This window comes from Zalophus californianus, chromosome 2 (genome assembly GCF_009762305.2).
Source record: "Zalophus californianus isolate mZalCal1 chromosome 2, mZalCal1.pri.v2, whole genome shotgun sequence".
Taxonomy (NCBI): Eukaryota; Metazoa; Chordata; class Mammalia; order Carnivora; family Otariidae; genus Zalophus; species Zalophus californianus.
In genome coordinates this window covers 111,055,891-111,068,722 of record NC_045596.1, presented here as the reverse complement: position 1 = coordinate 111,068,722, position 12,832 = coordinate 111,055,891, and the positions used below count along the sequence as shown (strand labels likewise).

At 37.1% G+C, this 12,832-nt stretch overlaps 1 pseudogene; it reads right to left on the bottom strand.

Annotated features, from left to right (window-relative positions):
* Window positions 1–3,237: 3,237 nt before the first annotated feature.
* Window positions 3,238–3,340, bottom strand: LOC113925994 (annotated as a pseudogene).
* Window positions 3,341–12,832: the final 9,492 nt, after the last annotated feature.

Genomic DNA, 12,832 nt, shown 5'->3' with positions numbered 1-12,832 from the left:
TCCAGAGTTCTCATAGGATGAGGCTGAGAACAAAACACTACCTGAACCTACAGTCTTGCTTGACTTCTTATTCTTTCATTTCGTGTTGTCCTTAACTCCACACAAAGTAATTCCAATGCTGTGGAATCAATACTATTACTATTTCCACTAATAGATAAGCAATTTAAACTGGCTATTTAATGCATGCCAGGCATTTTTCTTAATTAAAGATAATTTAATAAGAGAAATTAAGATAATTTCTTAGATAATTTAAGTTTTCTAAGTTTGAAATATTTATTCTGATAAAAAATTTGTAATAATTACCGCTGAGTTCCTACAATGTGATTAGCTCAGTTAATCTGCATTTCAGCTGAATATGGGAGTTATTGTTTTCCCCATTTCATAGATTAAGAATATAGAGCACTGTGGCTTTAAGTAACTGCCCAAAATGATACTTCATAGATATTATTTAGTAAATTAATGAATCAACCATATCTGGTTTGGAAGTTCTAGAAGAAAATTAAAGCCAATGTAAAAAGTCATGCAGTTCTTTCTTTGTCCCTTTCCTGTCAGTAACTTAGAAAATAAAATATTATAGTAAAGGGACATTTTGGAAACCCAACCAAAAGTTGAATTATATAATAGAATTGTCTTAAAATTGTTTCATATGTAATTAAACCTATTTTTAAAGGGGTTTCTAATAATGTTACTGTAAAAAACAAGAATGATTAGTTTTTATTTAATAATATGCAGTTGCTTAAATAAGTTGTTTAAAGAGAAAACATATCTACTAAATATTACTAAGCAAAAGTAAGTATATAAGAGTATCTAGCCCAGTGACTAGATGGTGTGGGTACTGCATATACATTGTTCAAGCAAATCTGACTTTGGACCCAGAGCTTAGAAAGTAAAAAATCAACCTTGATGAAGTCCTCTTATAAAGGATTGTATTGTTAGAAGAAATAATTTATAGTTTTAGAATTTAGTTTAAATGTGTATAAATATATTGGGACAATTTATAATAAGAAAAATGAGAAAATATAAAATGGTAAACTAATTTAACTTCTCTTTATACAAACCAAGGAAGAATAGTAATCTCATATACAAACCAAAGAAAAAGTAATCACAGAAAATCAATTGAAAACCATACTGTAACTATTTTATAAGAAAGAGATAAAAATTCTGTTTAATGTATAAACTATTGGAAAGCATATATATTGTATATATGTGAAAACAATTTTATTACATAATTTAAAATTACCTTATATGCACTCATATGAAGGTTAAATGCAGAAATACCTACTTAAATATATTCCATCAAGTAAATATTTAGATGCAGGTAAACGTTTAACCAATGGGGGCGGTTTTCGTTCAACATGGTGTTATTCTCACTATCCTGTACACTAGGTATACTTCATTATATGTTTGTATTTAGCCCCTTAAAATTTAAGAAATGGGAGAAAATAAACCAAGAAGGAGAAACAGTAAAGAACTCAGAGTGGTATAAAGTATAGAAGAGATTTTAATTTTTTGCCTTGCAGAATAAAAGAATATTATGAAATTTCACTTAAATTTCATAACCGTCAGTACCTTTAAACCAAAATTGTCATCGTTGCTCTTTTAAATGTGGCAGAAGAAATCAATTTCTTCAGCACAAGAAAAGACAATTTTTACTATCAGATAAGAAGGATTCTGCAGACAGGAAATACACAAAAGTGCTCACCACCATCTTCAATCATAAAGGAAGCTGAAAAAAGAAAAAAAAAATTAAGAAACTATCATAAGTATGCCTCAAAGGATCAAGAAATAAGGGAGGCAGCAGTTCCTAAAGGGTAGTAATAGTTTTGTATTTAAAATGAGAGTACAGTCTTTTCACTCCATTTTTATGGTAGATGAAGGAATTCTAAGATGAAAGAAAAGACCCAGCTCTGTAAGGAGACAAAAGGGCATATCCTCAGAGCATTGACTTGATATTCTCTGGGAAGGTGCAGGGTAGTGAAAATATGTCAGGAGAGGAAGAAAAATAAGTACTGATAGAATATCATTAAAATAAAATAACAAATGAGTTTAAGATGTTACATTCAGCAATTCAAATGAAAGAGAAAAAGTTAAGGAATGAAATATTTATATATTAAGTCAATGCTGAGAAAGGAAACATACTTGGCGAGTAGTTTTTATGTTCTCAAAACCATATGTTACAAGTAGATAAAAAATTAAGTACACTTTTCTGCTTAAAATTACCTCGACCCATCCCCACACCTCAAGATCCAGGCGCAGCATCTATTCTACCCATGGATCCTGTCCCAGGGCTTTAATAATCCACCATTTTGCACCAAAAAAAAATTACCTCAACCATTTTGATTTCCATCATTTTATGAGTCTTCCTAACACCGAATCTCCGAAATGGGAGATTTGGTGCCATTTGAAGGTGTACATAGTCTATCAAACAGACTTTTCCAAATAATAGCAGTGTATCTCTATTTAGAACCTTAATGTTTGCTCATATTTTCTTTTTCCTGTTCTGCAATAACAATTGGTACTTAAAGTAATTTTTCTATTTGTTTAATTCTGCAAGTTACTTAATATATACCACATGCTAACAAAAAGGAAATCTTACATCTCCTCACTATTCAAGAGAACAGTAGCACTGCATTTGTGTGGTGCTGAATTAGGATATATTTGTATTGTAAATAGCACATGCATTTTACAGTTTGTGTACTTTTCACAAAGAAAATTGAGAGAAATGCATAGATTTTAACAAATATTTGGAAGTTCTACTAACAGAAATTTTTAAAAATCATAAATGGTCTGGCTAATAGGTGTATTTTTATATAACTTAATAAGGGACAATAATCTATTTTGACACATTTTATGTGGAACTGGTAGATGTAAAAAGTTTTAAATATGATGTCAATTATGTCTCAATAACAAGAAATTTTAAGTATGAATTACACTGCGTCATGACGAAATGGGCCACTTTATGTTTGTTTTCCCATACTTTCTGGGATTAATTTGCTAATATAATATTTTTAAATATTTTATGAATATAAGGGTCACTTCAAAATATTCAATTAAGAAATAATGTGAGAATTGTTTTTCTCTGTTCTTTTTGAATGATATCAATTCCTATCTTTTTAGTTTTATTTTATTGGGAAAGACATAATAGCCCTGGAACTATTATTCTAATCCTAAACTACATATTTTGGATTGTATATTTTGCTTAAGCAAACTCATCTTACATTTTGTTTTATATACAACTCCATTCATTAATAACTGCTATAGGTCTCATGGAATAAAACATTATGTTATTTGAAAATATAGAGTTACAAACTATAGAAATGATCCCTGAAAGTATAGTCTTAAAAAAAATCTGTAATGGACCATTAAGGGGGTTACCAGACAGAGAGAGAGAGAGAGAAAAACACGTGACCTTGCCAAGCAAGGATTGCAGTAGAGATTTTGTCTTTATCAAATGAACTTAAAGGAACAAGTTACAGTTAAAGGGCATGTGCTATGGTGAGTCATGTGAATTGTGTGATGAATCACAGACCTGTACCCCTGAAACAAATAATACATTATATGTTAATTAGAAAAAATAAAAATAAATAAATAAATTTAAAAATTAAATTAAAAAAGAAAGAAATCACACAAAAAATGTTTGAATGGGAGAGCTTGCCATTGTTACTCCACAGTAGGTTGTTGCTGTTCACCTTCCTTTGTTGAGCCTAAATCTTCATAAGCTTTTTCGCAGGTATATTTTGAACACCTCTATTCATGGTCAAGACAGGATCAGAGGCCATGGATACTGACAACTGATTTGTCTGTTTTTCTCTGTCTTTTTCCATGACTCGTCTTGCTTTATAAACAAAACCAGGAAAACACAAAAATAAGTGTTTTGTGGTTTATCTAGGAATAATACAGAAAATATTGCTGTTATATTTGGTGAAGAAAATCAATTTTGTATAGTTTATTTCAACCTAAATAAAATGTGAATTTTGTTTAAAAAAAAGGAAAGAAAATATGGAGTTACAAAAATACCATCAACATATCTTTTGCTTTCACTGTTTTTGCTACTTTGTAAATATGCATTCTTAACTTTAGTAAGATAATTTTTTATACCATATGCTAAATGAAATAACAAATCTACTGCACTGATAATGAACACTTTTGCAACTTCTTGTCCTCAATGAAATCTACCTTATTTATTTTATTTATTTATTTATTTTTAAAGATTTATTTACTTATTTTGAGAGAGTGAGAATGAGAGAGAGAGAGTACATGAGACGGGGGAGGGTCAGAGGGAGAAGAAGGCTCCTCGCCGAGCAGGGAGCCTGATGTGGGACTCGATCCCGGGACTCCAGGATCATGACCTGAGCTGAAGGCAGTCGCTTAACCAACTGAGCCACCCAGGCACCCAGAAATCTACCTTAATTAAAATACCATCCTGTAGGTTGTTCAGAACTGGACATTTTACTGTTTGAATAACCTTTGGAGGAGGTAGATATGTGGCATAGTCCTTATGCAGGTATTTTAATCATATTATGATATTAAAATAAATTTTATTGCATCTTATTATGCTACATTAAAAGATGCAAATAATATAGCATCTAATTATATCTAGGGTCATGTATTTCAGAGCTTGAGACAATCGTCATCAGGTAGAGTATACACTGCTGGAAGTGTGCGTGCATAAGTATGATCTTTATATAACTGAAGTGGGATCTTTTAGTATGGCATAAGTTATTCTCAAAAGTGGGGGAATCTTGGCATTCACATTCTCTTTCACAGTTAACCTGAAGAAGAAATCAGTGCTGAAGTGCCTGGGTGGCTCAGTTGGTTCAGCGTCTGCCTTCAACTCAGATCATGATCCTGGGGTCCTGGGATGGAGCCCGTGTTGGGCTCCCAGCTCAGCAGGGAGCCTGCTTCTCCCTCTCCCATTCCCCCTGCTTGTACTCTCTCTCTCTGTCAAATAAATAAAAAATAAAATCTTAAATAAAGAAGAAGAAGATCTTATTTCTATTCCACCACTGATTCCCTTGTTCATTTCCCTCTAGCCACACTGGCTTCCTTTATTACCCTTGACCCCACAAGTTATTTCTCTCTTCTGAATCTTTGGAATTACTCTTTTCTCCACATGAATTATTTTCTCTTGTTTTTGTGAGAGTTAACTAATTTCCTCTCTTGAATTTCACTAGAGTTATCACCTCTCAGATATATCAGCTTGATCACTCATTCAAAAACAACTTCACTCGGGTGCCTGGGTGGCTCAGATGGTTAAGCATCTGCCTGCAGCTCAGGTCATGATCCCAGGGTCCTGGGATCGAGTCCCACATTGGGCTCCCTGCTCCTGGGGAGTCTGCTTCTCCCTCTGCCTCTCTCTCTCTCTCTGTCTCTCATTAATAAATACATAAAATCTTTAAAAAAATAACTTCACTCTTCTAATCACACAGGTCACTCTCATGTCTTCCTCTTTATTCCCTTCATAACATTTACAACCAATATGCAAATGTTTAGTTTAACCCTGTACTTAATCTGTGTATTTCTTTTTTTTAAATTTTTTATTGTTATGTTAATCACCATATATTACATCATTGCTTTTTGATGTAGTGTTCCATGATTCATTGTTTGTGCATAACACCCAGTGCTCCACACATAATGTGCCCTCTTTAATACCCATCACCAGGCTAACCAATCCCCCTACCCTCATCCCCTCTAGAACCCTCAGTGTGTTTTTCAGAGTCCATCATCTCTCATGGCTCGTCTCCCCCTCCGACTTACTACCCTTCATTCTTACCCTCCTGCTATCTTCTTCTTTTCTTTTTTCTTAACATATGTTGCATTATATGTTTCAGAAGTACAGATCTGTGATTCAACCGTCTTGCACAGTTCACAGCACTCACCATAGCACATACCCTCCCCAATGTCTATCACCCAGCCACCCCATCCCTCCCACCCCCACCACTCCAGCAACACTCAGTTTGTTTCCTGAGATTAAGAATTCCTCATATCAGTGAGGTCATATGATACATGTCTTTCTCTTATTGACTTATTTCACTCAGCATGACACCCTCCAGTTCCATCCACGTCATTGCAAATGGCAAGATCTCATTCCTTTTGATGGCTGCATAATATTCCATTGTGTATATATACCACCTCTTCTTTATCCATCCATCTGTCGATGGACATCTAGGCTCTTTTCACAGTTTGGCTATTGTGGATATTGCTGCTATAAACATTGGGGTGCACATACACCTTCGGATCCCTACATTTGTATCTTTGTGGAAAATGCCCAGTATTGCATGCTAGATCATATGGTAGCTCTACTTTCAACTGTTTGAGGAATCTCCACACTGTTTTCCAGAGTGGTCGCACCAGCTTGCATTCCCACCAACAGTGTAGGAGGGTTCCCCTTTCTCCGCATCCCCGCCAACATCTGTCATTTCCTGAGTTGTTAATTTTAGCCATTCTGACTGGTGTGAGGTGGTATCTCACTGAGGTTTTGATTTGGATTTCCCTGATGCCGAGCGATGTTGAGCACTTTTTCATGGGTCTGTTGGCCATTTGGATGTCTTCCTTGGAAAAATGTCTGTTCATGTCTTCTGCCCATTTCTTGATTGGATTATTTGTTCTTTGGGTGTTGAGTTTGATAAGTTCTTTATAGATTTTGGATACTAGCCCTTTATCTGATATGTCATTTGCAAATATTTTCTCCCATTCTGTCGGTTGTCTTTTGGTTTTGTGGACTGTTTCTTTTGCTGTGCAAAGGCTTTTTATCTTGATGAAATCCCAATAGTTCATTTTTGGCCTTGCTTCCCTTGCCATTGGCGATGTTTCTAGGAAGAAGTTGTTGCAGCTGAGGTCAAAGAGGTTGCTACCTGTGTTGTCCTTTAGGATGTTGATGGACTCCTGTCTCACGTTTAGGTCTTTCAACCATTTGGAGTCTATTTTTGTGTGTGGTGTAAAGAAATGGTCCAGTTTCATTCTTCTGCATGTGGCTGTCCAGTTTTCCCAACACCATTTGTTGAAGAGACAGTCTTTTTTCCATTGGACATTCTTTCCTTCTTTGTTGAAGATGAGTTGACCATAGAGTTGAGGGTCCATTTCTGGGCTCTGTGTTCTGTTCCACTGATCTATGTGTCTGTTTTTGTGCCAGTACCATACTCTCTTGATGAAGACAGCTTTGTAATAGAGCTGGAAGTCCAGAATTGTGATGCCGCCAGCTTTGCTTTTGTTTTTCAAAATTCCTCTGGCTATTTGGGGTCTCTTCTGGTTCCATACAAATTTTAGGATTATTTGTTCCATTTCTTGGAAAAAAGTGGATGGGATTTTGATGGGGATTGCATTGAATGTGTAGATTGTTCTAGGTAGCATTGACATCTTCACAATGTTTGTTCTTCCAATCCATGAGCATGGAATGTTTTTCCATTTCTTTGTGTCTTCTTCAATTTCTTTCATGAGTATTTTATAGTTTTCTGAGTACAGATCCTTTGCCTCTTTGGTTAAATTTATTCCTAGGTACCTTATGGTTTTGGTGCAATTGTAAATGGGATCTACTCCTTGATTTGTCTCTCTTCTGTCTTGTTGTTGGTGTATAGGAATGCCACTGATTTCTGTGCATTGATTTTATATCCTGCTACTTTACTGAATTCCTGTATGAGTTCTAGCAGTTTTGGGGTGGAGTCTTTTGGGTTTTCCACATAAAGTGTCATATCATTTGCAAAAAGTGAGAGTTTGACTTCCTCTTTGCCGATTTGAATGCCTTTGATTTCTTTTTGTTGTCTGATAGCTGTGGCTAGGACTTCTAATACTATGTTGAATAGCAGTGGTGATAGTGGACATCCCTGCCGTGTTCCTGACCTTAGGGGAAAAGCTCTCAGCTTTTCCCCATTGAGAATGATATTCGCTGTGGGTTTTTCTTAGATGGCTTTTATGATATTGAGTTATGTACCCTCTATCTCTATACTGTGAAGAGTTTTGATCAAGAAAGGATGTTGTGCTTTGTCAAATGCTTTTTCTGCATCTATTGAGAGGATCATATGATTCTTGTTCTTTCTTTTGTTAATTTATTGTATCACACTGATTGATTTGCGGATCTTGAACCAACCTTGCAGCCCAGGGATTAATCCCACTTCGTCGTGGTGAATAATCCTTTAATGTACTGTTGGATCCTATTCACTAGTATTTTGGTGAGAATTTTTGCATCCATATTCATCAAGGATATTGGTCTGTAATTCTCCTTTTTGATGGGGTCTTTGTCGGGTTTGGGGTTCAAGGTAATGCTGGCCTCATAAAATGTGTTTGGAAGTTTTCCTTCCATTTCTATTTTTTGGAACAGTTTCAGGAGAATAGGTATTAATTCTTCTTTGAATGTCTGATAGAATTCCCCTGGGAAGCCATCTGGCCCTGGGCTTTTGTTTGTTGGGAGAGTTTTGATGACTGCTTCAATTTCCTTAGTGGTTATAGGTCTGTTCAGGTTTTCTATTTCTTCCTGGTTCAATTTTGGCACTTGATACATCTCTAGGAATGCACCCATTTCTTCCAGGTTATCTAATTTGCTGGCCTAAATTTGCTCAAAATATGTTCTTACAATTGTTTGTATGTCTTTGGTGTTGGTTTGATGTCTCCTCTCATTCATGATTTTGTTAATTTAGGTCATTTCTCTTTTCTTTTTGATAAGTCTGGCCAGGGGTTTATCAATCTTGTTAATTCTTTCAAAGAACCAACTCCTAGTTTGATTGATCGGTTCTACTGTTCTTCTGGTTTCTAGTTCATTGATTTCTGCTCTCATCTTTATTATTTCTCTTCTCCTGCTGGTTTTAGGCTTTATTTGCTGTTCTTTCTCCAGTTCCTTTAGGTGTAGGGTTAGGTTGTGTAATTGAGACTTTTCTTGTTTCTTGAGAAAGGCTTGTATTGCTATATACTTTCCTCTCAGGACTGCCTTTGCTGTATCTCAAAGATTTTGAACAGTTGTGTTTTCATTTCCATTGGTTTCCATGAATTTTTTAAATTCTTCTTTAATATCCTGGTTGAGCCATTCATTCTTTAGTAGGATGCTCTTTAGCCTCCATGTATTTGAGTTCTTTCCGACTTTCCTCTTGTGATTGAGTTCTAGTTTCAAAGCATTGTGGTCTGAAAATATGCAGGGAATGATCCCAATCTTTTGGTACTGGTTGAGACCTGATTTGTGACCTAGGATTTGATCAATTCTGGAGAATGTTCCATGGGCACTAGAGAAGAATGTGTATTCCGTTGCTTTGGGATGGAATGTTCTGAATATGTCTGTTAAGTCCATTTGGTCCAGTGTGTCATTTAAAGTCCTTATTTCTTTGTTGATCTTTTGCTTACATGATCTGTCCATTTCAGTCAGGGGGGTGTTAAAGTCCCCCACTATTATTGTATTGTTGTGAATGTGTTTCTTCACTTTTGTTATTAATTGCCTTATATAATTGGCTGCTCCCATGTTAGAGGCATAGATATTTACAATTATTAGATCTTCGTGTTGGATAGACTCTTTAAGTAGGATATAGTGTCCTTCTCCATCTCTTATTACAGTCTTTGGTTTAAAATCTAATTTGTCTGATATAAGGATTTCCACCCCAGCTTTCTTTTGGTGTCCATTAGCATGGTAAATTGTTTTCCATACCTTCACTAGCAATCTGGGGGTGTCTTTGGCTCTAAAATGAGTCTCTTGCAGACAACATATTGATGGATCTTTTTTTTTTAATCCAATCTGATAGCCTGTGTCTTTTGATTGGGGCATTTAGCCCATTTACATTCAGGTAAATATTGAAAGGTATGAATTTAGTGCCATTGTATTGCCTGTAAGGTGACTGTTCCTGTATATTGTCTGTGTTCCTTTCTGATCTATGTTGCTTTTAGGCTCTCTCTTTGCTTAGAGGACCCCTTTCAATATTTCTTGGAGGGCTGGCTTCGTGTTTGCAAATTCCTTTAGTTTTTGTTTGTCCTGGAAGTTTTTTATCTCTCCTCCTATTTTCAATGACAGCCTAGCTGGATATAGTATTCTTGGCTGCATAATTTTCTCAGTGCTCTGAAGATATCTTGCCCATCCTTTCTGGCCTGCCAGGTCTCTGTGGATAGGTCTGTTGCCAATCTAATATTTCTACCATTGTAGGTTACATATCTCTTCTCTCGAGCTACTTTTAGGATTTTATCTTTGTCTCTGAGACTCGTAAGTTTTGCTATTAGATGTTGGGATGTTGACCTATTTTTATTGATTTTGAGAGGGGTTCTCTGTGCCTCCTGGATTTTGATGCCTGTTTGAGAGGGGTTCTCTGTGCCTCCTGGATTTTGATGCCTGTTTCCTTCCTCACATTAGGGAAGTTCTCTGCTATATTTTGTTCCAATATACCTTCTGCCCCTCTCTCTCTTTCTTCTTCTTCTGGGTTCCCAATTATTCTAATGTTGTTTCGTCTTATCATATCGCTTATCTCTCGAATTCTGCCCTCATGATCCTGTAGTTGTTTCTCTCTCTTTTTGTCAGCCTCTTTATTTTCCATCATTTGGTCTTCTATATCGCTGATTCTCTCTTCTGCCTCATTTATCCTAGCAGTTAGTGCCCCCCTTTTTTATTGCACCTCATTAATAGGCTCTTTGATTTCAACTTGGTTAGATTTTAGTTCTTTTATTTCTCCAGAAAGGGTTTCTCTAATAACTTCCATGCTTTTTTAAAGCCCAGCTAGTGTCTTTATTTATTTATTTATTTATTTTTAAAGATTTTATTTATTTATTAGAGAGAGAGAATGAGAGATAGAGAGCATGAGAGGGAAGAGGGTCAGAGGGAGAAGCAGACTCCCCGCCAAGCAGGGAGCCCGATGTGGGACTCGATCCCGGGACTCCAGGATCATGACCTGAGCCGAAGGCAGTCGCTTAACCAACTGAGCCACCCAGGCGCCCCCAGCTAGTGTCTTTAAAGTCATGATTCTGAACTCTAGGTCCGACATCGTACTAATGTCCGTATGAAGTAGGTCCCTGGCTGACGGTACTACCTCTTGTTCTTTCTGCTGAGGTGATTTTTTTCGTTTTGTCATTTTGTCCAGAGTAGAATAGATGAATGAAAGAAGAAAATGCTAACAGGTAACAACGTCCCCAGGAAATAAACTCTATCCAAATCGGAAAAGACCTGAAACCAGGTGAAAAGAAAGGGAAAGAAAGAAAAAAGAAAGAGAGAAAAAAAAAGGATAAAGATAAAAACAAAAAATAGAACAATACAAAGAAAGCAGAATATGATCAGATATGATCAGTCTAGTGCATAGATCAGTGCCATACACTAGATTTTGGGCGTATTTTGGTCTGTTAGAAAAAAGTGCCTCCTAAAATTTTAATGTAAGAAAGACATATATGTACAAAATAAGGGTTGATACAATGAAGGGATGGAAGATGACTGTAAAGATGAAAATTATAAAAGATTTTTTTTTAAAGATTTTATTTATTTATTTGAGAGAGAATGAGAGAGAGAGAGCATGAGAGGGAAGAGGGTCAGAGGGAGAAGCAGACTTCCTGCTGAGCAGGGAACCCGATGTGGGACTCGATCCCGGGACTCCAGGATCATGACCTGAGCTGAAGGCAGTCGCTTAACCAACTGAGCCACCCAGGCGCCCCAAAAATTATAAAAGATTTTATAAAAGGACTTGATAAGATAAGAAGTTGTTCAAAAAAAGAAAGAAGATTTAAAAAAAAAAAAAGAAAGAAAAAGAAAGGGAGAGAATGTGATCAGGCAGGAGACTAGAACAAAGCCATACATTAGTGATTTAGGGTATATTTTGATCTGTTAGAAGAAACGGTATCTCAAAATTTTAAAGAGAGAACAACTTATATATATATATATATATGCCAAAAATAAGGGTAACTAGTATGAAGGGATAAAATATGACTCTAAAAATGAAAAATAAAAAATGTTTTTTTAAAAAAGGTATTGATAAGATGTTGGTTGAAAAAGGGAAAAAGAAAAATTAAAAAAAAAACAGTTAAAAAATTAACTCTGATTAATTAATGAATTATAGTAAATGAATTATGGTAATGAATGATGGTACTAATGAATCATCTTTAAAAAAAGCCATGAATTCTATGTGCAGTATTCCCCTAGCGCTGGATTTCTCCCGTTCTCCTTGATCGGTAAACTTGGTCTTGGCTTGCTGGCTGTTCCTGCTGATCTTCTGGGGGAGGGGCCTGTTGCCGTGGTTTCCAAATGTCTTTGCTGGAGGCGGAATTGCCCCGCCCTTGTTGGTCCGTGCTAAGCAAGATGCTCTGGTTTGCTCTCAGGAGCTTTTGTTCCCTGCAAGCTCTCAGTACAGCTTTGGAGGACCAGGGTGAAAATGGTGGCCTCCCAATCCCCACCCAGAGGAGCTGAGAACTCGGGGACCGCTCCTCAGTGTGCCCCCAGAGAAAAGCAGTCACTCCCATCTCCCCAGTCTCCGGCCTCACTCCGTGCTCACCCGGCCTGTGACCGAGCGTTTCTATCTCTGGCACCCGACCCCGTGTGGAGTCTCCAAACACAGCAGATCCCTGCGGTGTGCTCTTGCGCCGCTTCTCCTGGGGGAGGAAGGGGAGTCTCCCCGGTCCTGCCGCTTGTTGGGTCCCTGCTGGCAGAGAAGTGGCCCAACTGGGCCATGGATCACAGTTTATGGCAACCCGAGCTGAGAGCCCACGCCTCGGCTCTGTCTCTGCCGCCGGCTTCCCCACTCTGATACCTGGGAGCTCTGCTGCACTCAGGCTCCCCAGGTCTTTCTGTGACCCCAAGGGTCCTGAGACCACACTGTCCTGGGAGGATTCCACCCCCCGCTTAGCCACTGGAGCAACGTCCCTCAGCGGAGCCGACTTCTAAAAGGTCCGTATT